Below are 27,189 nucleotides of genomic sequence, written 5' to 3' on the forward strand. Positions count from 1 at the left end.
TCTATGGTACCAGAAAATATGATGCAAAAAGAGAATGAATGAATAGCCCTACCCAGGTGCATCGTCTATGAACCACAATGACCAGCAAGGCAAGATATCCATACAGGTGCAATGAGTTTCGTGCATTGAAGGGGCTAACGAAAAGGTGTCTAATTAGATGTAAGGTCCAGTCAGCAGGAAGAAAATCATCCTTGGAACTAGAGACATGGCCAACATTCTAGAGCCAATGAGGTGATAGATCTTAGAAAAGAATCTACTACTGCCAGTTTGCTGGACCAATATAATTCCCAACTTAATTCTAAATCTTATCCATATACCCACATGAAGTTATAAAGCTTAATCAAAGGAAATTTTCTGTTTATTGTTGTGCAGGACATTCAGATGACTTTCCTACTGATGGAGTATTGAAGTCATTTGCTAGTTCTGCATTAGAGTCAATGCGATTTAAGCTCATTAATAGAACCCAATTCAAATGGCAAGTAACGGTGAAATGTTATTTACCAGATATGTTGTGATGTACACAGAAATACACTTCTTGCAAGACTGTCTACTAAAAACATTTTTAAAACAAAAATGTCATGGCAAGTAATGAAAACAAGATGATCGTGTCCTTTTCTCATTTCTTTTGTAATTATTCAATGATAAATATATTTGAGAGGTTAGACTGTGCTGGAATAACTCATATATATTCTATTTTATACACATTTGATATTTGCTTGAAATATATATTTATTTTAACATTTCTGCATGTGTGCCTGTTTTATATTATGTTTTGGAGAAAAATGAAGTACAACTTTCATCACAAATTAGAATTTCTTCAATTTTTTGTTAGAAATTATGATCAAACTTTATGTAAGCAGTTAAAAAGCACAAACTACTTTAAAAAAAACAAAACAAATTGGTTTGACAGCCAGTACATAATTCAATTTAACTTTTAATTGGCAGAAAAGGAATGTGACATTTATAAGATGAAATCAGATAAGGGTACCATAATCAAGGTAAATGCTAAAGGTATTATCTGACAGGAAAGGCTGTAATAATTATAATTAATAGCAACAAATATGAAAAAAGTCTCCTGAAATTTTCCTCTAATGTTTGTCCAGCATAAGAAAACAATCTTAGCAAACAGTCCAGTTAAAGTTAAATAATTGGATACTGCCAAACCTCCATTTTCCATGTATCCAGAGGCATTGGCTGCCTTTCCCTTTCCAGGCATGGGGCTGGACTGTAGGTTGACGTCATTATGTGGGCAAAGGCAGGTACAAGATAAAACAAGGCCTGTCATTCGACGAGAAGAATGGAGGCAAGAACAGAAGTTTTAGAAGGAAAGGGAGGAGAGAAAGGGAGAAGCAAAATGGAGGCAGACATAAACAGTTCTTGCCATGCATCTCTACAAAGATACAGGTTGTTATGAATATTTCTTAAGGGATGGTTTTCTATAGGTAAATTTATCTTGTCTAGTTGGGCGGTCTATATCCTTATCAATTGTTTGCAAGTTAATTGTGTGGATGTATTGTACATTGAGTATTTAACATAAATTTGGTTGTTGGGCTACAGCCTGTTGAGTCGTGTTTTCACTGGGTTTTTGGAGCAGAGTCTGTGACAGGAAGCTGTGCGAGGCTATAAAATGCTTGGGGCTAGCGTGGTGTGGGGCTATGCTAGCATGGCCTGGGGAAAGCAATGTGTGTGTCAGATGTGGTAACAACCCACCAAGGGGACAGTGTGTGAAAGCAGCTGACAGAGAAACAGCTAGAGCATGTGGAGTGGGAACTCAGGAACCATTTCTGACCTTTTAAAATTATGCCACAACACTGGACAATGGACCGAGTCACTGATTACACGTACTGGGATTCCTTACAAGAATTTGTTGTCATAGTTCTCAGTACTTGTTAGGACCTCCACATTTGCTTTTCAGGGAGTCCACCTAAGAGAGTTTCCTCCTGAACTCAGGAATTCAGAAGGGTGAGCCGTTCATTCTCATTTCATCACTCAATTTCCCACGTATATGTAGCAGGTGTACAGTTTAGTGTTCATGTGGGTCCCAAACAACTGGAGTGGGTCTATTTCAGAAGCTGGTGCCTATATGTGGGATATGTTCCACTTGGTACACTGCCTTGTCTGGCCTCAGCGAGAGAGGAAGCGCCAAGCCTTATGGAAACTTGAAGTGCCTGGGTAGGGGAATACCCAGTGGGGCCCAACCTGCTCAGAGGACAAGGGGAGGGTAGAGGGGGAAAGATTGTGGGAGGGGGTGACCGGGAGGTGGGCGATGAGTGGGATGTAAAGTGAATTAGTAAAATAATAAAGATAAATTTAAAATTTAAAAAAACTGTATGGAGCCAGTACCTACTGGGAAAAACATCATTTTAAATGTGCATATTGTATATAAGTACATACATTAAAATATATATCAAGGAAAATGACAAGAACCAAAAAAATCAGATGAGTTTTCCAATAAAGAGCACAGATAGTTTATTGGAATAACACTGTGCCTGCTGTAGGGAGGTAAAATCAGTGAAGCAAAGACAAGAAAACATTTTGATAATAGCAAAACTCCATGGAATGGTGATCAATGGAAGTAACAGTAAATAGTAATAATTAAGACCCAAAACCCACTTCATTAAAATGCTTTTATCAAAAGTTTCTGGTGATACTAAATGGGGATAAGAGGTTATTTACAATTAAGCAAATTAAGGAGGAAAACTAAAAAAATTAAGAGTATTCTGAATATATAAATTCAAATATCTAGATGGAATGAATAAATCTTTAGTAAAATGTTACACGCTAAAATGATTAAATTTGAAATAATTTAATGGAGCAGTAGGAGTTAAAGAAGTTAAAGACATCATCAAAGATGTCTTTCTCTCAAAACACCTCATGCTCAACAAGGCTTGCAAGTATAAGCTCTTAAAATTTTGCAAAAAGATTAATTCCTGTCATTTAACACTTTCCTTGGAGATTGCAAAAAGATAAAACACTGTCTGTCTGTGAGTAATAAAGTGAGAAATTTTTAAATGACTGCAACATGCAGGCAACACTGAATGAATGCAAAAAGCAAACTGATGTGAGGGAATTTGCAATGGAAGAAGAAGGTCAGCCTGCTGTGGGGTGGGGCCTGCACCAAGAAAAGTTCAAATTGAAACCAGAGGAAAACACCTGTCATGGAGAGAGGTGATAAGAATCATAACAAAGTGTGGCAGAGAAGATGGATTAAAACACTTTTACAGAGTTTTCTAAATAGACAGGACTTAAGTGATTAGAGGCAATAGTGGGGACGCAGACAGACACCAAGACTCCAGCCTGTGAGACTAAAGTTGAGAGCCATCTTTCCATTAACCACAGTAGAAAAGGGGGGAAAGTCCTGTTTGCCATAGCCAGAACTAAAGGAGGCATGGGGGTGGTGGTTCTGAGAAGCTCTCACAAGGCTCCATCCACATCACCAAAGGAAAGTCTGGAGGGGTACTGAGAAGGCATCGCTGAGGGAGAGCAACCGGCACAAGAGTCAGAAAGGCAACAGGAAATGGTGCACCTTGCACAAGAAACTTTTCCAATAGAATGTGGCTGCTCACATGGTGGGCCTCGGGAAATGACATGGATCTAAGTCTTTAAGCCACTGAAGACTAGGACCTGATGGCACAGAGGTTCAACAGTGTCATTCCTGCTCTGCCGAGGCATTCTGAGTGGCTCTCCAGTGTATCCAACATTTTGATATTGTGAGGCACAGACCAAGAGACACACCACATACACACACAACATTCATGAATGCGAGTGTGCACACACAAACACAAACACACACACACACACACACACACATATATACACACAAGACTCAAGAATACACACACCACTTACACATGCAGACAGACACACACCACTTATGCATGTGTACACACACACACACACACACACACACACACACACACACAGACACCACAAAGTTGGATTGTTTTAAATATAGCCATGAATCTTTGGGGGTGTCATATTCGTCCCTATCCTGAGCTGCGGGTAGTGCATGTCTGCTGGGTCTCTCCCAGGCTTCAGTGAGATGGAGTTTCAGTGCCTATAGCATGCCTTTTATTAATAAAACACCTGTTACCAGCATACCCTTTCCCTACCTCATCTTCCCGGAACTCCTGCATGTGTCCTTTCCTTGAGATTATCTCTGAAATAAATTACCTGAAATCATTTTTCTTTTTAAATCTTTTTTAATTAATTAATTAATTAACATCTCAACCACAGCTTCCCCTCCCTCATCACTTCCTAGATCCTCTCTCAACACTCCACACCCTGCTCCCTTTCTTCTCAGAATAGGGGAGTCCTCCCCTGGATATCAACCCTCCTCGGCATATAAAGTTTCAGGACTAGGTTCATGTTCTATTGTGGCTAGTCGAGGCAGATGAATCAGAAGAAAGGGATCCAAAAGGCAGGCAACAGATTCAGAGACAGCTCCTGCTCCCACTGTTAGGAGTCCTACATGGAAACCAAGCTGCACAACTGTTACTTACATGCAAAGAACCTAGATGCATGCTTGCTGGTTGGTTGTTCAGTCTCTGTGAGCCTCTGTGGGCCCAGGTTAGTTGATTCTGTAGGATTTCTTGTGGTGTCCTTGACCACTCTAGCTCCTTCAATCCTTCCTCCCTCTCTTTCACACGATCCCCTACTCTCCTAATGTTTGGCATCTGTTTCCATCAGCTGCTGGTTGGAGCTCTCAGATGACAGTTATGCTAGTTTCCTGTCTGCAAGTATAACAGAGTATCATGAATGGTGTCAAGGGATCCTCTCTCTCATGGGCTGGGTCTCAAGCTGGGACAGCCATTGTTGTTCATTCCGTTCATTTCTGCTCCATCTTTTCCCTTGCACATCTTGTAGGCAGGACAAATGAAGGGTCCAAGATTTTATGGCTGAGTTTGTGTCCCAACCTTTCCATTGGAACTCTTGCCTGATTAAAGGAGACCATTTCAGGTTCCATATCCCCCATTACTAGGAGTCTGACCAAGAGTCGCCCTCATAGATTCCTGGGAGTTTCCATTGTCCTGGTTTCCAGCTTATTCCAGAGATGCCCCTTCACCAATTCCAGCTCTCTAACCCGGTACTCTTTCCCTCCATTCTCCCCCAATTGATCCCTCCTGTTTCCCTCCTCACACCCTCCTCCACCCTCCTTAACCCAGTTCCCTCTACCCATCCACTCTCATGTCTACTGTATTCTCCCTTTACAGTGAAATTCAAGATTCAACCGACCCTCCCTTTGAACCTCCTTGTCACTTAGCTTTATTGTTTCTGTGGATTGTAGCATGGCTATCCTGTGCTTTATGGCTAATATCCACTTATAACTGAATACATATTATGTTTGTCTTTCTGGGTCTGGATGACCTCACTCAGGGTAATCTTTTCTAGCTCCATCCATTAGCCTACAGATTTTATGATGTCATTGTTTTGAATAGCTGAGTAATACTCCATAGTGTAAATGCATCACATTTTCTTTATTCAGTCTTCAGTTGAGAAACATCTATGTTTTTGTAGCTTCTGGCTATTAAGAAAAATGGTGCTATGAATATACTTGAGCAAATATCTTTGTAGTATGGTCGAACATATGTCCAGGAGTGGTATAAGTGGGTCTTGAGGTAGATTGGGTAGATATACATAGGTCTTGAAGTACATTGATTCCAAATTTTCTGAGAAACCTCCAAATTGATTTCCAAAGTGGTCGTAAAAGTGTGCATTCCCACCAGCAATGAAGGAGTATTTTTCTTGTGCCAAACCCTTGCCTGTATGTGCTGTCACTTGAGTTTTTTATTCTAACCATTCTGATTGGTCTAAGACGGAATCTCAGAGTGATTTTGATACGTATTTCTCTGGTGACTAAGAATGTTGAACCTTTATTTAAGTGCTTCTCAGACATTAGGGATTCCTTTGTTGAGAATTCTCTGTTTAGATCTATACCCCATTTTTAATTGGGTTATTTAACTTGTTGATATCAGTTTCTTGAGTCCTTTACATATTTTGGATATTGGTCCTCTGTCAGATGTCAGGTTGGTGAAGATCTTTTCCCATTCTGTAGGCTGTTGTTTTGTCCTTTTGATGCTCTCTTTTGCCTTAGTGAAGCTTTTCAGTTTCATGAGGTCCCATTTATTAATTGTTGATCATAGTGCCTGAGCTTGTTTTCTGTGTCAATGCTTTCAAGGCTATTCTCCACTTTCTCTTTTATCAAATTTAGTGTATTCAGTTTCATGTTGATGTCTTTAATCTACTTGTACTTGACTTTTGTGCAGGGTGAAGATATGGATCTATTTACATTCTTCCACATGCAGACATCCAGTCAGACCAGACCAGCAACATCTGTTGAAGATGCCTTTTCCCCCATTGTATAGTTTTAGCTTTTTTATTTTTGTCAAATATCAAGTGTTCATCACTGTGTGGAGTTACTTCCGGGTCTTTGATTTGATTCCATTGATCAACCTGTCTGTCTTTATGGCAATTCCATGTGGTTTTATTACTATTGCTCTGTAGTACTGTTTGAAATCATGGAAGGTTATACCTCCAGAATTTCTTTTATTGTACAGTCTTGGTTTAGCTTGCCTGGGTTTTCGTTTTTCCATTTGAAGTTGAGTATTATTCTCTCAAAGTCTACAAGAAATTGTGTTGAAATTTTGATGGAAATTGTATTGAATATGTAGATTGCTTTTGGTAAGATGGCTGTTTTTATTGTTAACTCTCCTGATCCATGAGCCTTGAAGATCTTTCCATTTTTTGATATCTTCTTTAAATTTTTTCTTTGAAGACTTGAATTTCTTGTCAACAGGTCTTTCATCTACTTGATTAGAGTTATACCAGATATTTTATATTATTTGTGGTAATTGTGAAGGGTGTTGCTTCTGTAATTTCTTTCTCATTTATCATTGGTATAAAAGAGGGCTTCTGATTTTTTTAGTTAATTTTGTATCCAGCCACTTTAATGAAGGTGTTTATCAGCTATAGGAGTTCCCTGATAGAATTTTTGAAGTCACTTATGTATACTATCATATCATCTGTCATTAGCAATACTTTGACTTCTTCCTTTCCCATTCATATTCCCCTTGATCTCCTTTAGTTGTGATACTGCTTTAGCTAAAACTTCAAGTACTATATTGAATATATATCAATAGAGTGAACAGCCTTGTCTTGTTGCTGATTTTAGTGGAATTGCTTTAAGTTTCTTCTGTTTAATTTTTTGTAGGCTATGACTTGGTGAATATTGCCTGTATTGTGTTTAGATATGTGCCTTGTATCCCTAACCTCTCCATGAAGAGATGTTGGATTTTGTCAAAGGCTTTTTCAGCATCTAATAAGATGATCATGTGGGCTTTTTTCCCTGTCAGTTTGTTAATATGGTGTATTATATTAATGGATTTTCATATGTTTAACCATACATGCCTCTCTGAGATAAAGCCAACTTGATCATGGTGGATGATTTTTCTTGAAATGTTTTTAATTTGGTTTGCAAGTATTTTGTTGAGTGTTTTTGCATCTATGTTTATAAGGGAAATTGATCTGAAATTCTCTTTCTTTGTTGAGTCTCTGTGTGGTTTAGGCATCAGGGTAGCTGTAGCCCCATAAAATGAATTTGGTAAAGTTCTTTGTGTTTCTAGGTTGTAGAATATTGGTATTAACTCTTCTTTGAAAGTCTGGTAGAATTCTGAGCTAAAATCCCCTGGCCCTGGGATTTTATTTTGGTGGTGGTGGTGGTGGTGGTAGTGGTGGTGATAATGGTGGGAGACTTTTAAAGACAGATTCTATTTTCTTCTGGATTATAGGTCTATTTAGATTGTTTATCTGATATTGATTTAACTTTGGTGAATAGTTTCTATCAGGAAAATCAGCCATTTCATTTAGATTTTCTAATTTTGTGGAGGACAGGTGTTTTGAAGTAAGATCTGATGATTCTTTGGATTTTCCCAATCTTTCATTATGCCCCATTTTCATTTCTAATTTTAATTCGGATATCCTCTCTCTGCCTTTTAGTTAGCTTGGATAAAGGTTTGTCTACCTTGTTGATTTTCTCAAAGAACCAGCTCTTGGTTTCATTGATTCTTTGTATTGTTCTCTTTGTTTCTAATTTATTGATTTCAGCCCTGAGTTTATTTCTTGCTGTATAACTCTCTTGGATGTGTTTATTTATTTTTGTTCTAGAGCTTTCAGGTATTTTGTTACATTGCTAGTACGAGATCTACCTAATTTCTATATGAAGGAAATTAGTGCTATGAATTTTCCACTTAGCACTGCTTTCATTGTAACCTATAAGCTTGGGCATGCTGTGCATTCATTTTCACTGAATTCTAAAGAGTCTTTAATATCTTTATTTCTTCCTGGACTTAGTGGTCATTGAGTAGACAGTTGTTCCACTTCCGTGAGGTTTTAGGCTTTCTGTCATTGAAATCCAGCTATAATCCATGGTAGTCTGATAAGATACAAGGAGTTATTTTAATTTTCTTATATCTGTTGATACTTACTTTGAGACTGAGAACATGATCAATTTTGGAGAAGATTCTGTAAGGTGCGGAAAACAAGGTAAATTCTTTCATGTTTGAGTGAAATGTTCTATAGATATCTGATAGGTCCATTTGATTTCATTATTTTTCTGTTTTGTTTCTGTCTGGATTACCTGTCCATTGGTGAGAGTGGAGTGCTACTACTAGTAGTGGGTCTCCTACTATTATTGTGTGGGGTTCAATATGTTATTTATACTTTAGTAATATTTCTTATGGATGTGGGTGCCCTTGCATTTGTGGCATAAATGTTCAAAATTGAGACCTCATTTTGGTGAATTTTTCTTTTGAGGAATATGAAGTATACTTACCTGTTTCTTTTGATTAATTTTGGTTGAAAGTTTATTTTATTAGATATTAGAATGGCTATTCCAACTTGGTTCTTGAATCTGTTTGCTTGGAAAATCTTTTTTGAATCCCTTTCCTCTGAGATAATTTCTATCTTTATTGTTGGGCTGTGTTTCTTGTATACAAGAGAACGATGGATCCTGCTTTCTCATCCATTCTGTCAGTCTGTGTCTTTTTATTTGGGAATTGGGTTGATTGATGTTGGGAGAGACTAATGACCGATGACTATTAACTTCTATTGTTTTGATATTTGTGTGTGTGTGTGTGTGTGTTTTTAATTGCTTGTATTTTCGTTTTCAGATCTTAAACTGTTTTGTTAATTTCCTTTACCTTTTTGTTTGTATTTTTCTGTGTTTTTTAAGGGATTTATTCATTTCCTCTTTAATCTCTTTAAAGGCCTTTATCAGCTTCGTAAGACTGGATCTAAGGTCATTTTCTTCTGCTTCAGCTATGATAGGATATCCGGGCTCGCTGGAGTAGCGCAGCTAGACTCTGGTGGTGCCATAGTGCACTGGCTGTTGCTGGCTGAGTTCTTACACTGGCCTTTGGCCATCTGGGTTTTGTGGCTCTTATAGGTTCAGGTGTTGATTTCCAAATTTATCCTGTTGGATGGGTGGTTTCTGATCTGAGTGCCCTGTAGTTCTTCTTCAGGTCCAATAGGGTTTTGTGGCCTGCATGCCCTCTGAGGTTTTTCAGTGCTAAAATTCCTATTTCCTATTTTCAGTGCTGGGATTCCTATTTCCAGCTTGGCCTAGGGTTCATGGTGCTGTGGTCCCTGGGAATGCAGGATTGTGGGGCAAACATGGAGAACAGGGAATGGGGTGCACTTATAGCACGTTGAGTATGCTTTTAGAGGAGTTAACAGGCAAGGTCTCGGCATGGTCTTATCTGGTGTCCTTTGGTGCCACTGTGCTCAAATGACATAACTTGAGCCATCAGAGGAGAGGAAGTACAATGAAAAGAGCAAGGTTGGAGACAGAGAATAATGATAAATTAGGGAGAGAGAGAGAGAGAGAGAGAGAGAGAGAGAGAGAGAGAGAGAGGAAGGAGAAGAAGAAGAAGAAGAAGAAGAAGAAGAAGAAGAAGAAGAAGAAGAAGAAGAAGAAGAAGAAGAAGAAGAAGAAGAAGAAGAAGGAGAAGAAGAAGAGAGAGACAGAGAGGAAAGACAGAGGAGAGACAGAGGACAGACCAAAAGAGACAGAGATGGAGTGGGGGGGAGAATGAGAACTCTCCTTTGGTACACTGTGTCAAATGAGAAAATCAATTAAAAATTAAAAAAATACAAACATAAAAATCTGAAAAGGTGTATTTTATGGAGACAGAGAAGTGTATTCCCAGGGGGCTAGACATAATTTTTTTAATGAGTAGATATAGTTTTTTTTAAGATGAAAAACTGGAGAGGGTGTATACAGGAGTTAAGTGCTTATAACACAGAGAGAAAATTAAGTGAGGTAAAACTATTTGATTTGAACTATCAGATCAAGCCAGACAGCTGTCTCAACTTCTCAATAGCATGACCAACAACTTACAATATGTTACTTTATGTTATTTTCTACTTTGTGTCATGCATGAGGTCATAATCATCTCCAGGCTCACACAAAAATTTGATTTCTAATATAAAAGTTAGACAATGACAATCATATCTTTTCCCTAGTTCAGAGCTTCCTAATTGGTAAGATGGCTTAAAAAAACATAAAAATGCCTAAATCTATGTGTCTCATAGTATTTGATTTATGACCAAGTGTGGGGGGCTTATTTTAAACTGAACACCTAAAATAATATGCTCCCCCATGTCTTTCCCAAATTACTCTTATTTATCTCTCTGTCCCTTCCTTCCTTCCTTCCTTCCTTTGCACTGTCCTCATTCCCCTCTCAAAAGAAATTTACTTTTACTTATTCTTAAAATTATAAAGTTGACAGACCACAGGGATTCTCACTGAATTATGAGCTGATGAAGATTTTAAATATACTCAGATTTGTGTGTGTGTGTGTGTGTGTGTGCATGCGCACATTTATGTACACATTGAGTGTAGTATTCACATCTCACTGTTACTACTTTGGGATAATATGATCTGGAGGAAAAGGCTTTGCTTGCAGTGTATGTATTCAGTTTGTGTTTAAGCATTTTACAGTAAGATACAGCGTTCATATAACTTTAAAAAGTTTGATGCACCAAGAAAATTGCTGTCAACATCTATCCAAACCCTCACACCATGCCTTTAAGTGTCTTTCCCAAACATGTCCACAGTAATTTCCACGTTTATCATCATAGATTATCTTTGAGGTCTGAAAACTTGCCTGGGAAATCTTCTAAGACTGTCTGTCTGATAACCATCAAAACTTCAAGGGGAATTAATTAACCTTGACATTATTCCTAAGGCCTGCCTGCCCCTATCAGAATCTTTGTTTGTCTTAACACTCTCTTTCCAGTTTTTGATAGATGTTACATGCTAATGAATGTTACTGCTAGATTCTACTTGAATAAAATCTTGCTAGGTACTGTCCCCAAAATAGATGAAAGCATAAATCCCTTGTGAAATTGTCTTGGGCATTCTTTGACCTAAGAAAACAAACATGGACCCAAATTGTGCTTGCAGTTAGAATTAGTAACAGCAGCATATGTGCCTATACTTAGGTTTGCTTTTTACGGCTGCTTTATTAATCTGCATTTCAGTTTTGTTTTCTGGTTCCGGGTATTGAAAGGAAATAATATCACACAAAACAACTTGGGTGTGTTTGTAGTTCTAGGCTACAAAGACAAGACACTAATGCAAATAGTAATATGCAGATGTTTTGCTTAGATCAAAGCCATAGGGGCTAAATAAATACAGAATGTGTCCCAGTTTCGTTTTGCAGCATCCTTCTTTATCTGATTAGAAGAGATGTCCAAACCATTTAGCATTTAAGATAAACCAGAATAATTTCATGTCCACATGTACATGACTAGAGGGGAAAATCTTCTTAATTAGTTTCCGTGATAGGTGGGAAACAAACTATATCACTTAGAGACAGATAATGATCACAAGAAATGAGGGATTCAAAATCAAAGTACTCACATAGAAATTAGTTCTATTCCTGAGAACTCTTCAATTTAAACAAAGGCACTTAGGTAAATCTCAGTGGATAAAGGGTGCGTCTTGCAGCAGGAGGACCTGAACCTACATAAAAGCCAGGGATGGTAGCACTCACACTTCTAATCCCAGCACTGGGGACACTGACACAGGCGGATCACTGGGGCTCCCTGGCCAGCCAGTCTGGTCTACTTGGTGACTTCTAGGCCAGTGAGAGAAACTTTAGATAGATAGATAGATAGATAGATAGATAGATAGATAGATAGATAGATAGATAGATAGAGGTACCAACACCGGAGGTTTTCCTACAGTCTCCACACATTTGCATATGCAGCTCTCCTCATCTATACCTAGTACACAGGAACATTAGCACACGCGCACGCACGCACACACACACACATACATACACACACACACACACACACACACACAGAGAGAAACAAATATTCATTATATTCATTAAAGTTTTTAATTTTTATTTTAGATGAAAGTCATCTCAGACAAAGGGTTGGATCGTTCTTTATTTCCTGATTTTACTGTTTTTGTAACCCCTTCCCCACCTTGTTTTATCTTCCCGGTGACTTAAGGGAGGTCTAACATAAAAATAAGTGGCGATTCTCCACGTCTCCGCTTTTGTTTTCTCCAATCCTTATTCAGTAGAAAATGCTTCCAAGTCATCTTGCTAATTAATACATGTAAGTGGAGATGGCGTTGAAGCTACAAATGAGTCCCCTGGAGTATAACCATAGCGGCACCACCGCAAACAACCTGCCTTGAACTCTCACCTACTCTGCATCTGAAAAAACAAATTTTTCCTGGGGAGTCAGTTTCTTCCATGGGACCCCCGAGTCACACCTGTTGTGGCTGCCATGGATGAGGCAACCCTGACTCAATTATACCACAAGATATTGGAGTCGCCAAAGCAGGGGCTTGAATTGAATCTCAGGTTCACAATAGTGGCTGATTGGTCTCTCTAGTATCACTTAATCTAACCATAGAGAAGAATGCTCAGCAAGCACACAAGCCACAGCACACAGAGAGGGTTAGTGGTTAGTGACTGCACATTAAGTCTTTCTTCTAGAAGACCTGATGAACTTGTTCTGTGTGAGTCCGGACACTGTGAGAGATGAAGCTGTAAAGGTTATAAAAACACACTCTGTGTGGCGGTAACACTTGAAAGGGAGAAACAAGCTGATGAAAAGACAATGTGCACAGAGACAACAGCTCCTTCTAGGTGTCAGCATCTTGCCAGGCTAATTCTTCTTTGTGACCCCTTGTTAACCACCTAATTCTTTGCCACCACTTATAAAATTGTAAAAGTGGATTGTATGGTTTCTTTGCCTGACATTTCAATAAAATATGCAACCAGATGTTTAAGCCTACAAAAACATCCAGATATTCTTGTCCTAATTTAGATAACTGGATCTGGAACAGAAGGGGCAAGAAAGAAAGTGTATGGGGGTTAGGGAGAGAAAGAGAGAAAAGGAGGAAGAGAGGGGGAGGGAGAAAGAGCATGGCAGAGAAGGAGGGGGAGATGGAGAGAAAGAGGGAGAGAGAGAGGAAGAGAGGGAGAGTGGGGAAGATAGGGTCAGGGAGGGAGAGGGATAAGGAGAGGGAAGGAAGGAGGGAGGGAGAGAGGGGGCAGGGAGAGGGAGAGATGGGGAGAGAGAGGGGAAGAGAACAGGAGAGGGAGAGAGCAGGAGAGCTCTGATTCATGGCATCACTTCCACTTTTCATGGCTGTATAAAATCACACCTTCTATTTATGTTTTATCTTTGGGATACCCAAGTAATTATTCTAAAGTTGTCCTTTATTTTGTAAATCAATAACCAGATTATTTGATCTTGGAATAATAGGAAACTCCTAATGTTGTTTACTTACAAAATGTCTATCGGAGGTTTCTATTCAATTATAATACCGTGCAATCTGTTCTAAGTCAAGAAACAGTCCAGGAGGACGAGGAACATGATGGTTCAGCCAGAGTCATCAAATGGACAGACTTCTCACAGAGGCTTGGGTGAGAAGGAGGGGAACAGATAAGGGTATTACGCTAACACAAAGGAGAGACAGTGGAATGCTGTCATCATCTCCATTCAGACTCCTGAGGGCAGTGATGATGTCACCACAGCCACCTGATATTTCAGATGGATGATGTGAGGAGTTATCAACTTCTAGAACTGGAGACCCAAGGTTGACAGAGTGGCAAAGAACCTTACCATGTGATCTTCAGCAGGGCTTCTCATTGGTCTAAACCAAGAGAGCTGAAAGGAGGGAAAGAGATAATGCACTTAATTCAGAGTTATCAGCCTCCCGGTACTGAGGAGGCTGAGGATGAGCAGGAACCAAAGAAAAGAGGCACCACACCAAACATCCTTATCCCTTAGATTTGTGTCATGAACAATGACTCCCTTCCCGCAAGATCTGACCTCAAAAATACAATCTTGTTTATTTAATATAGATCCATGTCTACTCTAGTAAACTTTATGTACTCTTACAAAGTATGTGAAGAAATCAAAATATAAAAGCAAACTTCCATCATGAGAGATAAATGATTGATGCATGTGAAAACATGTCTGGTTAAATATGCTGTGGGGCTTATCTCTGCTATTATATGCTGTGGAGATGCTCTCTCCTAGTGACATATATTTGAAACTTACTGTGGTGCACACTTTAGTTAAGCAAGAAGACTTATGTTCTTGGTATTTGGGAGAGGTCAATATTGAACCTATTGGTCTTGAATAACTTGTTAGCAAGTAAGAGTGTGTATTCTTTGTTAGTCCATATTCTTGAAGTCTTATCATTCTGTTGAATTGGAATAGCAGAAGCAAGCCTTCTTAGACTATGCTAGCTCAGCCTTCTACAGGAAAGCCTTCATTAAGCTACAGTGTAATGCTCTGAATTTAACTAAAGGTTGGGTGAGAAATGACCACACAAAGCATGCCTCCGCTTATTCTGCAAAACTTTAATGAATGTTATCTATTATTTTTGTGGTATTCCTGGTATAAGCAGCCACATAAACCCCACTTACAAGAGTTTCGTTGACAATGAGATTTCCAGCTGTGCCTCCCTGTTTGTGGTAATTGCTGAAATAAGCAGATTAAATCATATTTGTAGAACACTGCTGCTGTTACATGGATTCTGTCTTCATTTAAATGTCTGTTTATAATGAACTGTTGTGAAAAGCAGGCCACCCCAAATTCTCCTAAAAGAGCAATATAAATTCAGAAATAGAAATGTAAAAGATTATTCTTTGTGAGAAACCTAATTAAACCAAGCTGTAATAATTATAAAAAGTTGCATATATCTATATATGTTTTCATGTGTACAGTCAAGTATATGTATATATATGCATATATATCATAGTGAACCGATGTGTGTATGTGTGTTTATGTATTGAACAGTATGTCACAATCATATAAGGATTAAACAACTGAGTAAATCATTCACAAAATGACTTTCAGAAAACCATGTTGTACCAAATAAGACAACTAGATTTGAGTCACTAGTTTATTAATTTCACAAATTTTTGTAGGAGAGATCTTATGAGTTCAATGAACTCAAAATCCACCAGATAACACCTCCAGGAGATTTCAGATCAGGGAAGCCAGATGCGATGGATGAAAAGTAAATACTCCTGTTGCTAAGAAACGGTGGTTATACCAGACAGACGGTGCACGTAGAAAGAAAGGGCAGAAGTTAATTTATCTATTTCCTCCTCAAATAACCAATATCAGGAAACCAAAGTAACATTTACAAAGTGCTGAGAAAACAAATGTGACTCAAGAATTTTATAATCCCAAGTTCTCTCTCAAATACAAACGCAAAATCGTTGAGCTCAGTCTTGTATCACTGAGATAAAATGCCCAACACAAGCAATTTTTAAAAGGAAAGGCTTAATTTTTAGAGACTTCAGTCCCTGGTCACTTGACCCCATTGCAAGGGACCTGTGGCCAAGCAGGACATGGCATCAGAGAGTGCTCCGCAGAACTAGAAAGCAGAGAGGAAGAACCTAAGGCCTGGCCTGATACAGCACTCTTTCCTCCAACTGGTCCCCTGCTCCTAAACTTTCTAGAGCCTTCCAATAGCATCGCTGACCATAAGGGAAAACTTCAAAGTCTAAGCTTGGGGGAAACATAAAAAAAAAACCACCAGCCCTATCACTGTGCTCATATATGTGCCTGTGCATGTAAAGTATTCTCAGAAAAGGAATTCTTGAGGGTAAGATCCAGTCAACTTAGGGCTATTAAATCCAAAATAAAAACAAACTGGGTTCTAGTCATGACAGACCTATTCCCAAGACTTCCCAGTTAGAGATAAGAGACTCTTAAGTATGATATGAAATATATATAAAATAATAATAATAACAAAACAACTTAGAAGACTTAAATGTGATGGTTTGTAGTGAATATTGAAGGTGTTCTAACTGAGATTAGTGGCTAATATTACTGGCACCAAACAACATTATAAATATGAAATTAATGAGAGTATACTGACATTTTTATTTTTAAAGGCAAAAGAAGAATCAGAATATATTGGCTATATCTGAAAACTGTGACTCCTTTTTTAAAAGTTTCAATGATGTTTGGTACAATTCTCTCAAATGCTAAAGGAAAATGTTGTTTCTTACCTGATCTCCAAAACCTTCCCCCTATTAAACAACTGCTTCGTAGACTGGAGGAACCTTACACAGATGACTCTATCTCATGTTTACAGTAGATTACAAAATGCCCTCATGTCACCGATGAATCCCTAACCATGTGACGTCTTGGTGGCTTGCACTTACTCCTCTAAAAATATAACAACTTCTTCTTTCTCAGCCTCCTTTATCCCCACAGTTTTGAGCCATGCTGGATGCCTCAGTGGGACTTTTGTGCATTCTGAGTTGAGTTCTTCCAAGCTATCCAAATGGAGGGATGGGAAGATGCGAGGTTATCAGGGGCCGTCTCTTTCTCCCTCTCAGACGCAGAAATGATCCCATCTTGATACTCGATTTGGTTTGTATTGGAACACTAATTAATATGCTTTTCTTGTATTTTAACCCTTAGATACATTTTTAAAGGCCAGTAGCCTATGTGATGCCAGGCTTACAGGCCATGATTTTGTGCTGCCTTGTTTAAATGGTTAACTTACAGAAGAAACACAAGGCTTATCTCTTCACTATCCTTTGATAGAAAAGAAGCTAGCCACAAGGTTTATCACTCCATTCTGGTTCAGTTTGAAATAAGCTCACTGTAGATTAAATAATTAACCTCAAATCATTTTTTTAAAAATCTAATTGATAATATATTCAACTGTTGTTATATAGAGAGCTAGCCCCTGAGTAACGGTGCCGAAGAGAAGGAAGGACTAGAAACTGAAGGCAGAGTGCAGCTAAAAGAATCAAGAATCTAACAGCATGCTACTCAAAAGAATCTGAGGACCTGCAGTACTACTGGGCAGAAGGCTCTATCTGTGGGCACACTGTTGAAGCATGGTAGAGCCCCATTGAGGTGCCCTTCGGTGAGGCTCAATCCCTTTCTCTGGTTAGTATAACTATATGAGATGGATACCAATTGCTTCCAGTCACCTCCCTACATACCAAGGGGCAAGTTCACAGTCAATGACTGGCAAAAGGGATACACGTCATGCTCCCAAGCAGAATCAGCTGAGGTTTTCCCAAGACCACATCCTTGACCACTTCTGGATCCCTTCCTCACTGTATCGCACATGGATTCTGATCTCCAGCCCTGTGTCAAGCCAAACCTTTACATGCTACAGTTTGATAGTCTGTGTCAAGCACTCTTCCCTTCCCCTGTCTTTCAAATCTTTATTTAAATCTTAGTTGCAAGTCAGTGATTGTAAGTAACCAAACATGAGGAGGTCAAGCTTCAAAACAACAATGACTTGCGTTTCATCTGGTTGATGAAACTCACTGTTCAGCAAAAATACAAATAAAGCAGAATGCCTACATTTTCTGCAAGCAGGGTCTGAAAGTGAATAGTATATTCATAAAGTTATTCTAATGCCCCATGGTTATAAACATGTACAAAGTACATCCTTTAATTCCATTTTAGAAGAAGATAATAATCTTTAATTCTCAGGGTATTATACAAGTATGTACATATAATACAGATGTATATATTATAGGTACACACACACCCACTCTTGGATGCAGAAACAATATTTAAGGAAATAAAAACAAACCAGGTTGCTTAACTGGCTAATGTTATTGGGTTGCTAATTTTATGTGTTTCCTAAGATAATGCATTTATTTATACTATACCTTAACAGGAAAACTAATAAGATTATTATTTACATGAATTATTATGTCAAAGACAAGGTGGTATAGGAACACTTTGTTTATTTTGAAATGTCCTTTTAATAATGGAGAGCTATTAAGTTAGCCGCAAAGCAACTTTACCGTAAAGGTACTCAGCCGAACAAGCGCAGAGGCATGGAAAGTGAAACCATCCCTAGCTGAAACCTCCAAAGAAGCTGTAAAATCACAACAGAAAAATCAGCGATAGAACAAGCCAGTAGGTGGCGCTGTTGCCGTGTGTAATGCACAGAAGGAAAAAAAGGGAAGAAGAAAAAAAGGCAAGGGCCCGTGGGAAAAACAAACACTGACAAAACACCAGTGGAAAATAACCCTAACTTCTACAGCCTCCCAAGGCTTACAAGGTCGTTTCTGACTTTCTCCTGTCACATTTCACTGCCTCAGTGGATTGAATGAAGAACGAACGTAGCCTTTGTGTTTTAAGACAAAGCTGTGGCCAATGGGCTGTTTTCATATGCAGGCTGCAAGTTTCAACAGAGCTCTGGCATTTCTCATCTAATGTGAACAGACACTTTTCCCACAAGTTAAAAGGTCTTTGAATATGGAAAGTAGCATAAAACTTCTTAGAACGTATCTAAATTCTACAACTTTGGTGTGTGTGTGGGGGGGGTTATTAGCCCACAATTATCTTTTGCTTGGTCAATAGATACATAGGAAGAAAGAAAGAAAGAAAGAAAGAAAGAAAGAAAGAAAGAAAGAAAGAAAGAAAGAAAGAAAGAAAGAAAGAAAGGAAGGAAGGAAGGAAGAAGGAAGGAAGGAAGGAAGGAAGGAAGGAAGGAAGGAAGGAAGGAAGGAAGAAAGGAAGGAAGAAGGAAAGAAGGAAAGAAGGAAGGAAGAAAGAAACAAAGGAAGAAGGAAAGAAAGAAAGAAAGAGAGAAAGAGAGAAAGGTAGATATAGATATAGGTGGTTGAAAATAATTATTTTGTTCCTAAATTAATGTGGTTTACAACATTCATAAGCAATATCAGCTATGTGAAGAGAAAGGAACCCATATAGCTATCTGAAACACAGCCGTCTTTTCAGGAGCTTGGAGGTTGGGATCTTCTCCTTTCTATGTGATATGACTTATTGTCTAGTATGTGTTTTTTAAAACCAGTTTTCATGGTTCAGAAAGAAGTCCTGGTGTAGAGAGTAAGGAAGTCACTTTGTGATCAGAACATCAACCCAAATCACTAAACGGTGAACACATTACCCCAGCGGATATGCATTGTGCTAGTCATTGGTGGTTACAAATTGTTCTTGACTCCAGTGGTCTCACAAGGAGACGCTGAGCTGAAATAGCTAACTCGTGAAACATCTTCGATTACTGCTACCTTCAAGGAATCACAGGCCAAGAATAATAAGTTGCATCACAAATTGAAAATGAAGGAGCCAAACGATGCACCCCTGTGGTGAGAGCTTACGTTATTTACGTGCCTAAGGCTCTTCTACCAGACTTTGAACCCAATGATTCACCTCATCTTTGCAATGACCACATGAGGCAGACGCTATCACTGCCTCTTTATTCCAACAGAAGACATTGACATTGAGAAACAATAAACAGCTCCCAAGGACGAGAAACTAATAAGCTACCCGGAATTTAAATGCAGACGGGCAGGAAGATGCATGCATTCACCACGTACCCGGAATTTAAATGTGGACGGGCTGAAGGACGCACACATTCATCACGTGCCTCTCAAAGACGACAGTGAACATTAAAATGCAGAGTTTAAGTTATGAAAGGTGTGACTGAATTCAAAATCAAGGTCTTCATGCTTCACCGAAGACATGATGATCTATCTCTCTTGCACCACAGTCAGTCTCGTTTTAGGTAATCGCTGATTTGCCGAAATTGTATTATCCTTTAATATCAAGTGCTGTCTCAACGGTGCTGGACTCGCGAGTTCACTTTAGTTCCTTCTCTGTACTTGGCCAAAATGCTGTTTGGAATTTCATGCCCAATCATTATTCTACTACAAATTCAGACAACTGATTCTTCCAATTCTCTTCCAACAATATGAACTCCTATCAGAGACGTTCATAGTGCTAGCTTACTGATGGGCTGTAAAGGGGGGTTGATATTAAAATTACAGACTTATTCATCCTCGAAAGAAGATAAACAAAGCTTATCAGGTGTCTCCAACCACAGGCATCCAACATTACCGAAAGAAGCTTATCTAACATCCAATATCTTACCAAGGACTTATGAAGATGATAAGCCAAGAATCTTAACACTTGCAACATTTTACTCTTGATGGTTGACTTTTCTTCTATTCTTATTAAAACGATTTATCTGCTCCTAAGAAGGATGCTAATTATACTGTTCACCTTGGGCTGAATTATACTGTGGGTGAAAAGATACCCCTCTTCCAAATCTGAGTAGCTCAAAGCACCAGAGCTTCCTTTCTCGTTCATCGCCTGTTAACATTCGTAGATCAGCTGTGGGTCTTTCATCTGGAACTCACCCAGACTCAAGGGCCATTCTATCTGGGACTCATGGGTCCAGAGCTGTAGAAAAAGCATTGTGGTAAAACCACAAAGTACAAAACATAGATCTCACACTCAAGACTGCTTGTTGGTATTTCTAAGCGTGTTTTATTGGTGAGAGCAAGCCATGGAGCCAAGCCTCGCGTCAACCGACAAGGAAAACTCAAACCTTTTTATAAGCCTGGAAGTTCACCTGATTAATATCCAGGAAATGTTCCAATCATCTTATCAAAGTGTATTGTATGAGGCTAGGGAGGCTTCCAACTCAATAAATTAATAGTGTAAAAGTACAAGCAAACAGAACCTCACCTAACATTTATGGTTTAAAAAAAAAAGTGTCAAAGCAAGTGAAGTGCACTTTGACCTTCCACAGGAGAGAAGTACTTTAGGGAAAAGTCTCTTTGGGGTATATTCCTGACTTGAAAAGGTACAAAGCAGAACTCAGGGGCTGCTGTGTCCGAGATGAAGTCCCTCCACCACCAGACCCACAGCATGCACCAGGTCACGCAGCTTTCTTTGTTACAGAAAAAGTCAAGCCTCGTTCTAACAGGCGACTCTGCAGTTCTTTTCAGGGATGTCCTGGACTTAAAAGATTGATGGAGTGAAGAGAAGTCTCTGAATGTCCAGGTCCACATAAATCAAGGCATGGCGTCATTTGGTTCGGAAAAGTTCTGAAAAGTGGGCGGGAGCAGACAGATTTACAGTGAGCCTTGTGAAATTTGATCTGGAAATTGAGGGATATTAAATGTATGATTTGGCTGCAGTAACCAACTGCAACCATTTTAAGTGGACTGAAATCTTGATTGCTACTGGTTTAATCTGTTTCTAAATAAGGGGCTCTGTATCCTGAGGGGATGTTTAAAATGAAGGTTTGAAATGTTATTTTTTTTAATCAAAATGAGATCTAATTTACATATAAGAAAAGGAACTCATCCAGCTGTAAAATTTCAGACACCAAACCTCTTGATGTGTTAGAGTTGTGTTGTCTAGCAGAGTTAGTACTAAATCTAAAATGGTTATACAAGTATATGCTAGGATAAGAATCATGGTCCTGGAGACTTAGAAGAGTTTCCTTGATTCTTCCTCAGCCACAAATCAATTTGTGACAGAAATCATCCTAGTTGTCACAAAGAGAAGTACAGAAGTCAATAGTTCCCAGGTATGCCTTGATTTCCAGGTTAGCTAGACACAGACTTTTAAATCTCATATACGACACAGATGAGATTTGTAATAATTTTTGCCGAGCCCACCTCTCTCTGTGCTTTCTTCCCATCTTTGTTTGACCCTGGTATTTCCTTTTTTTTCTTTTTCCTTTTTTAATTGGATATTTTATATGTTTATATTTCAGATGTTATCCCCTTTCCCGGTTACTCCCTCCCTCATTACCTCTCCCCCTACTTCTATGAGGATGCTCCCCCTCCCACCCACCCACTCCCACTCCCTGCCTTGGCATTCCTTACACTGGGGCATAGAGCCTTCCCAGAACCAAGGGCCTCGCCTCCCATTGATGCCCAACAAGGCCATCCTCTGCCACATATGCAGCTGGAGCCACGGGTTACTCCATGTGTACTCTTTGGTTGGTGGTTTAGTCCCTGGGAGCTCTGAGGGTGGGGTGTGGGGTCTGATTGGTTGATATTGTTGTTCTTCCAATGGGGTTCAAACCCCTTCAGCTCCTTCAGTTCTTCCTCTGACTCCTCCATTGGGGTCCCCATGCTCAGTCTGATGATTAGCTTCAAGCATCCTCATCTGTATCGGTAAGGCTCTGCCAATATTGATATTTCCTATACCAAATTTCCTATACCAAGTTGCAACCTCTCCCCATTCATTCTCTCTTTTCTCCAAAGTTTTGTCCTTTTGTGTGTTTATGTGTGAAAGCACACACATGGATCTGAAGTTGATATCATATGTCCTCCTTAATAGCTCTCCATTTTTATTTACTAAGGCATGTCTCTCAGTGAAACCAAACCTCACCAACTAGGCTAGCTTTGCTAACCAGACTGCCCTGAATTCAGGGCCTCATGAATGCTGAAATGCAGGTTTGCTGTGAGTCTGGGGATCCCAGCTCTGGCCCTCACTCTTGCATAACAATCATGGCATCCATTGAGCCATCTTTTCAGCCTGCAAAGTCTATTCTTATTAGATAGATAGATAGATAGATAGATAGATAGATAGATAGATAGATAGATAGATAATAAGATCTTTACTTAAAACTTCACAGCAGGTACTTCAATGACTGGGAAAATGGAACCAGGCACTGTAAGTCATGATGTGCTACTATCAGTAGAAAGCAAGACTTTGACGGAAGGGATATTGAGATAATGAGAAATTCAAGGCAAGTGTGTGTGGGAATGTGGCACAGCTTCTCTGTAAAATCACACAGCAGAGAAAACGATCAACTCAGCGAATGTCTATCCATCTTGCTCATCTCTCCAAGAAATGCATAGGTAGGGTTTTTATTAACTGAACATACTTTTTCATACAATATATTATGTTCACAGTTTTCCCTTAGAAAAAGGGAAAGAACCACTTAACAAGTATTTTTTGTCGGTTTTTGAGACAGTGTTTGTGTAACAGAGCCCTAGGCTGTTCTTGAACTCAGAGATCCACTTATCTCTGTCTCCTGAGTGCTGGGATTAAAGGCATGTCCCACCAGCTCTGGCCCATCTTTTACTTATATTTTTTTTATTTGTGTGCATATCTACATGTATGTTCCCTCATGTGCATGCAGATGCCTGGGGACATCAAATGATGGGGCCAGATCCCCTGGTACTGGAGTTATAGGTGGTTGCAACCTGATGGATGTGAGTGTTGGGATACACCAAACTCTTAAGAGAACCAGAGAAAATCTCCCCTTGATCTCTAAAATACACTTTTCCATTAGAAAAGACACACTGAACTAAATATTCTTACAGTTAATGAAATAGTAATTTAATTTTCCATAACTAATGCGCTTGAAGAATGTTAAGCATGTATTTGATTTTATTAAATGCTCTGTAAGGATTTAGTTTTCATTTTTTATTGGTTATTTTATTTATTTTTATTTCAAATGTTATGACTTTTTTGGTGTCCCTTCCAGAAACGCCCTATCCCATCCCCCCACCCACTTCTATAAGGGTGCTCTCCTACCCACCCACCCACTCTGGCATTCCCCTACACTGGGGAATCCAGCTTTCACAGGACCAAGGGCCTCTCCTCTAATTGATGCCAGACAAAGCCATCCTCTGCTACATATGTTGCTGGAGCCATGGGTCCCTCCATGTATACTCTTTGATGGTTTAGTACCTTAGAGCTCTGGGGTCTGGTGGATTAGTATCGTTGTTCTTCCTATGGGATTGTAAATCCCTTCAGCTCCTTCATGGCTGCCAGCATCCGCATCTGTATTTGTCAGGCTCTGGTAGAGCCTCTCAGAAGTCAGCTGTATCAGGCTCCTCTCAGCAAGCACTTCTTGGCATCTGCAATAGTGTCTGGGTTTGATGTCTGTATATGGGATGAATTCCCAGGTGGGGCAGTCCCTGGATGGCCTTTGCTTCAGTCTCTGCTTCACTCTTTGTCTCTGTAATTCCTTTAGACAGGAGCAATTCTGGGTTAAAATTTTGGAGATGAGTGGGTGACCCCACTCCCCAACCGGGGGCCTTGCCTAACCTCTGGATATGGTCTCTACAGGTTCTCCCTCCCCTTTGTTGGGCATTTCAGTTAATCTCATCCCTGTTGGGTCCTGAGAGCCTCTTACTTTCCTGGCATCTGGGACTTGCTGATGGCTAACCCCAGTTTCCCACCCCCCATTGCTACACATCTCTGTTCAAATTCCTGACCCTCTGTATATCATCACTGTCTCCTCCCACACCTGATTCTGACCCCCTTTCCTCCTTCCCCTACTTTTCCTCCCATGTACCTACCACTCTCTACCTCCCTTGAGTATTTTGTTCCCCCTTCTAAGAAGGACTGAAGCCTCCACATTTTGGTCTTCCTTCTTCTTGAGCTTCATGTGGTCTGTGAATTGTACCTTGGGTATTCAGAGCTTTTGGGCTCATACCACTTATCAGTGAGTGCATACCCTGTGTGTTCTTTTATGACTGGGTTACCTCACTCAGGATGATATTTTCTAGTTCCATCCATTTGCCTAAGGATTTCCTGAAGTCATTATTTTTAATAGCTGAGTAGTACTCCATTTTTTAAATGTACCACATTTTCTGTATCCACTCCTCTGTTGAAGGACATCTGGATTTTTTTCCAGCTTCTGGCTATTATATAAGGATGCTATAAAATTGCAAAGCTTCTGTAAAGCAAAGGCCACTGTCAATAAGACAAAACAGCAACCAACATATTGGGAAAAGATCTTTACCAATCTTACATCCGATAAAGGGCTAATATCCAATATATACAAAGAACTCAAGAAGTTAGACTCCAGGGAATCAAATAATCCTATTAAAAATTGGGTACAGAACTAAACAAAGAATTCTCAACTGCGGAATATTGAATGCCTGAGAAGCACCTAAGAAATGTTCAACATCCTTAGTCATCAGGGAAATACAAATGAAAACAGCCCTGAGATTCCACCTCACACCAATCAGAATGGCTAAGATCAAAAACTCTGGCGACAGCAGATGCTGGTGAGGATGTGAAGAAAGAGGAACACTCCTTCATTGCTGGTGGGATTGCAAACTGGTACAATCAGTCTGGAGGTTCCTCAGAAAATTGGATATTCCACTACCTGAGGACCCAGCTATACCACTCCTGGGCATATACCCAAAAGATGCTCCAACATATAACAAAGATACATGCTCCACTATGTTCATAGTAGCCTCACTTATATTTTATTTTTTCAGTTGCAATGGGAAAAATCTGAATTCTATTCCTGACATTACTTCTCCAGCAGTCTTCCAAAACCAGGGAGCAGAGTTTATAAGAAAGCCACATTCAAGGACATTCAGTGCTGATGTATGTGTGCCATTATTTTTCCCTTCTTTCAGTTCTGGGGACTGAACCCAGACCCTACACATGCTAGACAAGCACTTTTCCAACTACATTTCATCCTCCACCCTCAGCTCTGAAGTTTGTTTTCGTGTTTCTTTACTTGAGCTGAGCTATTTTGATGAAGTATGGAATCATGGCCAAGTTTATCTCTTTGCTACAATGGGGCAGGAGTATTCTACTTAAGCAAATGCCAACTCACCTGTGCTAGTGATCCCAACACCACCATCTACCAGATAGTTTTCAGTCACTAGTGCAAAACCACCAAATGAATCTGAAACATGTTTTAAGCTTAGAATGTGTTATAGATCAATATATTTATAATTCACAATCTTCATTTCTCAGCAATCATGTACATGTCTTCAATTATGATTTCTTTTTATTCTTCACATGTTATGTCAATTTACATTTTAAAAATATATCTTTACTTTATGTACAGGAGTGCTCTATCTGCATGTACACATGTGTGCCAGAAGAGGGCATCAGATCACTTCATAGATGGTTGTGAGCCAGCGCGTGGTTACTGGTAATTGAACTCAGGATCTCCGGAAGAGTACTCAGTAAGTACTCGTAACCATTTTGCCATCTCTCTTCCTGGTCTATGTACATTTTATGTAAATTACCTTTGTTCTTTCTTCTGTGTTTTGTCTTCTGAATTCCTAAACAGTGCACTCTTTAAGACCATATAGAATCTTCACTTGTGCATAGCACATTTTATTTATATTTCATTAAATTTTATGTAGGAACAATGGATGGCATTGGCAACATGTATTGTATTGTATTCTAAAACATTGACAGCTAAAACATTTTGGCTATAATTCTTCTGCAAATGATATAGAAAATTCCAGACCAGTATGACCTAGTAGAATCACAATGTAGACTATACATAAGATTTATAGAAAGTATGTCTTTAAAAGGAAGTGAAAGTTGATTTTAACTACATATTAAAATCATATACATATACACATTTCTAGTGTCATCAAACGCAATTATAAATACTTTCATAGTACTTTTTGTTGTCTAAACTACATTTTACATTTAAGCATATAGACTGCCTAGATTTCAAGCCCTCAGTGGGTGCAAAAACTAGTGATATACACCTGACCATCTGACCAAGGTGAAAGGCTTACCAATAGAGCTGGACATCTGGCATTTTAAAGCAGACTGATAGTTCTCTGCCATGAAAATGAAAATTGTAGCACTTTCTGTCGCCCATTGTGTCTTACAAATATCCTAATTGTGTTCTTCCGCTTCTGTTATCAACCACCTTCATCGTTTTTGAGTCTATAACTAGTGTTTATTTCTTACTAGAGAGTATTCCTTGAATTACAACTATGTAAATTATAAAAATTGATATTATTTAACTCAACCTACCCAGCTATCCAGCTATGCCTCCAAAGTTGGCTGCAGCACAACATTTACATCGTTTCGTTTATCGCCCAAATATTCTGTGCTGTCACCATTATAGATTAAGATGTCTTGTGTTGTTTTTAAGTC

Source organism: Rattus norvegicus, chromosome 3, assembly GCF_036323735.1.
Source record: "Rattus norvegicus strain BN/NHsdMcwi chromosome 3, GRCr8, whole genome shotgun sequence".
In the NCBI taxonomy this organism is placed as follows: domain Eukaryota; kingdom Metazoa; phylum Chordata; class Mammalia; order Rodentia; family Muridae; genus Rattus; species Rattus norvegicus.